The sequence below is a fragment of the Aethalodelphis obliquidens genome, unplaced genomic scaffold (assembly GCF_003676395.1).
Source record: "Aethalodelphis obliquidens isolate GAN/ISIS:26980383/991018 unplaced genomic scaffold, ASM367639v1 scaffold709, whole genome shotgun sequence".
Classification (NCBI taxonomy): Eukaryota; Metazoa; Chordata; class Mammalia; order Artiodactyla; family Delphinidae; genus Aethalodelphis; species Aethalodelphis obliquidens.
This window is the reverse complement of record NW_020838620.1, coordinates 7,295-11,590: the sequence shown is the minus strand read 5'-3', so window position 1 is coordinate 11,590 and position 4,296 is coordinate 7,295. Positions and strand designations below refer to the sequence as shown.

Genomic DNA, 4,296 nt, shown 5'->3' with positions numbered 1-4,296 from the left:
TTATAACTTCCTTATTTACATTTCAGCTGAAAGATGATGATAAGCTTATGCTTCTCCTGGAAATAAACAAGCTTGTTCCTCTGTGCCACCAGCTCCAGGCAGTAACTAAGACACCTTTGCAGAATCAAGTGTTTCTAAAGGTAAAAGGGAGGGTGGGACATTCAGGAAAGCGCTTGAGAAACTTTCACACTTCTTTTTTTATTAGGTTAGCTTCCAGCCCCTTTTTCTTTTTTTTCAAATAAAGTGTTAATACCCACAGAAGAACCATGTATTTCCATTTTTCCTGCCTTGACTGCAAGAACCATTTATCATCTGCAGTTATAACTGACCCCAGGAAGTAGTAGGTTCACCAAGTAAATTAGCTTTTTGGACATGATTAATTCCATAGCACGGAGCAGCTACCCTTAAATCCCAACATCATCACCTGACTAACTAGGGCACAGACACCTCAGAGTGAAGGGCTTCTGTTGTTTGTTTTAGGGAGTTTGAGTGAAAAAAAGTAGAGTGAAAGGAGTTGCAAAGAAAGGGGTTCACTGCCACTATTTGGTGCCCTTTGAGAAGCCCCTAAACCGTCTGAAATAGAACAGGTTGATTTTCCATCCATTCTTCCTGGGGTTCCATGAAATTGGCATGAGACTTGGGCAACAATCCCTGCTTCCTCCTTGTTCTGGGATCTCAGGTCATCAAGTCAGCTCAGATGCCTTAATCTGTATACCCTTTGAGATCCCTTAGATTTCTATAATGAAGAAATGTTTACCATTTTCAAACTAAATGCTAAAGTCTTTTGAAGGCCTCCTTATAAGAATTTGATTTGCTTGCTTTCTGTCACTATAGGTTGATAAGAGTATTACAAAGACAAGATGCATAATGGCTACTTTGGTCCAACTTCTGTCGCTTTGCTATAAACTGCTGAAGAAGGTAAGATAATTTGTGTATCTTAAACTCACATTTAAAAAATTAGTCTAAAGGAAAGTGCAAAAGAAAATAGATACTATTTAATTTTGCAATTATTTTAAGAGTAAAGTAAAGCAGAAACTAATTTTCTTAATTCTTTCCAGATTCAAATGGACAACAACAGATGAGTCTCAGTTACAAATAAAGATTCTGTGGATGGTAAAACTTGAGAAGCTTTTGAGGTCAGATCTCTGGAACACCATGTGGCAAAGCTAACATTTTTAGAAAGCAAATGATTCTTTATATTTCAGAAACTGAACAATTTTGTAAAGACAACAAACTGAAATCTTGCTTTATTTTCTGATCATGAAACCAATTGTGAAGCTTTCTGACAACTAATAAATGCCATGGTAGTTGCTATATTTCTAATTGCAGTGTGATTTTAGAATAGGACGTTGCCATGAATAATGTTTAAGTCAAACCAAATATCCCTACTGTCTTAATGACAGTTTAATCCAAAGAAACTGCTTTGAATATATGATCATTTTGGCATATTTTACCCTAACTTCCTATTTTTTTAAATTTAAGCTTATCATCTACTATACCAATTTGCAGCAGAAGAGACAAGTAGTCTGGGTGATGCAGGGTTGTCCTTAAACCTGTGGACTCCTCTTCAATCCCTCCGTCCACTGAGTATGACTGGGCCTCTGCTGTCCTCTCTGTCACAGATCATCCATGCCAGGAGCACACGTGTGTTCTCTAGTAAGGGTTTCACGGAGCACAGGAAATCTGTTGTGATGCATGTCCCTCTCCCACCCAAAAGCAGGGTCATGGAGCTTACTCCACGGAATCCTGGAGGAACTCACTAGGAGATGGTTTTAGTTCTCCTTCTAGCATAGCTGGCCTGTCTGCCCTGAATATTAGCTGGAATCCTAAGCCTATCTTACGGGCTTAAAAAGTAGTTTTTGTACTTCTGAGTAGTGACTGATGGAACAGAAGGTAGAAGACAGAGAATAATTGAACTGAGCTTTTTAAAATAAATTCTGAGTAAGCATACATTTTATATATGTGTCTTTGGAATGTTCATTATAAAACAAATAAACAACTTTAGTGTTTTTGGTTTTACGGTTTAAAGCTTTTGTTTTTGTGGGGTGGATTTTGATAGAAGGATCTGGTTATAAGGTCTGTCCTTATGATGTAGTATAGTTAACTTTGTTTTTTTGTGCTTGTATCCCAGTGCTTTGAAATTTATTTTGAAATCTAACGGGACATGTCAGTGGCCAAATGGCAGTAGTTCTGTAGGCTCGTCTGATGATCGGTATCTGGGTCAGCCATCACAGTCAATGTTCACAAGATCCTGAAGAACCACCAGTTAGCTAGTCAATATTTTATTTAGGCAAACTTGAATTTACTGTAGGCCTTGGAGAGAAAATGGGATGCACTCAGCTTGGTTATGACCTTTATAAAATATTTCTTTATAAAAATCATCAGATATGATTTTTATGCCCTGAAACCAAAATACTCTTTTAAATTACAATGGAAATATAGGGAAAATGATGTGAGGTAATGTTATATGTAAAATAGATACATAATTCTTTTACTATCTTTAGTATCTTTGTTTTATGACACCTTTGGGAACCCTTTGTGCTACCTGAAATGGGGATTTGCTGGTTTGTGCTTACACTTTCAGCTCATAGCACTATCAAGGTAGATGTTTGTAGAGTTAATACCTGTATCACATCTGGTGGGTCTACTTAGGGGAGAGTCATGCTGGCACTTAAGTTAAAAGTTTCCTTGTAAGTCAAAAATAATTTTAAAAAATTTATTTACAAAAGAGTTTACATACCTGAAATGAGAATTCTCTTATTTAAATGCAAGTGGTGGTAGAAAGGGATAACATCACTTCAACAGCATAAGATGATAGAGAACCAAAAGAATTTACATGTCAATGATAATCGTTTTATTTAAAACCATATAGTTATATGTATGTATGTGTTGCAGCCCTTAAGGAAAAATAAGTTTTAAAAGTCCTTTTATTTGAAATTCAATGTAAACAAGCATACAATTTTAAACCATAAATTCATAGTTTTTCGTTTATTGTTTAAATGATGTGAAAACTTTTGTTCTGTTCAAAAGCATGTCTGTCTTCAAATTCCAGGAACCTCTCGGGAACTTCCTCGCTGGTTACTCTGTAACTACAGTGCGAGACTGAGAGACCACAAATGCACCTTACTTCATACAGCATTATAATATTGATACTTCCATGTTAGCAAAGCCCCTTTCAAAGCCTCTTCATGTGTCCCTCATTAAGAAACCAGCGTTACAGTGCTACATTGTTCAGAGTTGAAGGCCAACCCACAGACATAGAGAAGGTACACTCTACACCCTGCCTCTTCCCAGCAACCTGAGCGGGGGAGTTGGGGCAGATGGGGTGGGACCAGACGTTTTGGTCGTGTCACACTGAGGCAGATTGGGTAAGAAAGGCCGGTTGTTGTTTTTCAACTTCAAAGTGATGGAAAATTGAGGCAAAAACAATAACCATGACATAATACTCAACCAGAATCACATCAAAACCTAGTATTTACTAACGGGTTACAGGATGATGGGTAAATTATTTTTACTTTTCTGTCTTTTCAAATTTTCCTCAAAGTGCTTTGTTTGTTGGTTTTTAATCAGAAAAACATCTGTCGCTTGCCAGTTGTTAGAAAAGCAAAGAACAGAGTGAGTCCATGGGCAGGCAGATCTGGGAGGTTGAAGACAAAATGGAATCAAGGCTTGTTATGCAAGACAAAGAAGGAAACCTAGGTCAGGTTTTAAGATCAGGCCTCCCTGCGGATGGCCCGGTGTGAAGGATGCTTCAGCATCTCTGGTTCTTCCTTAGTGCACTGACTGGTAGGCCAGGTAAGGATAAGAATGCCCTGTTGTTTTCACTCACTCTTACTCCTCATGAGGTCGCTGTTGTGGCACTGATGCGTTTTACCACGACTTCTTCATACTGTTTTTGTGTCAGTAACCCTTCTGTTATGCTTTTACTTTCTTCAGACTTGGGCAACACAACTGCAATGTATCCTTCGGTGGATGGCTAGAAGGGAAATAGAATATTTAATACTGTCAAATGGTAAAACATCAGGTAAAAAGTGTGTGGATGGGATCTTACTTCCCCAGACCCTTTTACCTTCTCTTGAAGAATAGATGGCTCATGGAGAATGTTTTCATTCACTTCCATCAACCGTCCTCTAACACAGCTATTTAAAGAAAATATTGCTTTGAAGAAAAATATTATCTTCTTTGTTTCTCCAAAATTGTGGTTAAAAAGTAACTCACCTAGATATGGTGTATTCTTCTCCATCAGAGCAGTAAATCTTACACAGAGGTGCAAGTTCTGTTAGAAACTGTGCCCCC

The 4,296-nt window shown here is 37.8% G+C and overlaps 2 long non-coding RNA genes across 3 annotated transcripts in view; one reads left to right on the top strand and one right to left on the bottom strand.

Annotated features, from left to right (window-relative positions):
- Nucleotides 1-10: 10 nt before the first annotated feature.
- On the top strand, nt 11-1,316 carry LOC113616874 (uncharacterized). The gene is made up of 3 exons (XR_003431435.1): nt 11-140; nt 835-918; nt 1,059-1,316. It is a non-coding gene; the product is annotated as an uncharacterized LOC113616874 (long non-coding RNA).
- Nucleotides 1,317-3,937: 2,621 nt separating this feature from the next.
- Nucleotides 3,938-4,296, bottom strand: part of LOC113616876 (uncharacterized) — a 2,352-nt gene continuing 1,993 nt past the window's right edge. Inside the window, exons 3-4 of one of the 2 annotated variants that reach the window (XR_003431437.1) lie at nt 4,070-4,286; nt 3,938-3,976 (exon numbers count right to left, since the gene is read on the bottom strand). This is a non-coding gene — a long non-coding RNA (uncharacterized LOC113616876). Of the gene's footprint in view, nt 3,977-4,063; nt 4,287-4,296 lie in introns of those variants that run through there. The other variant, XR_003431436.1, reaches the window with a different exon arrangement.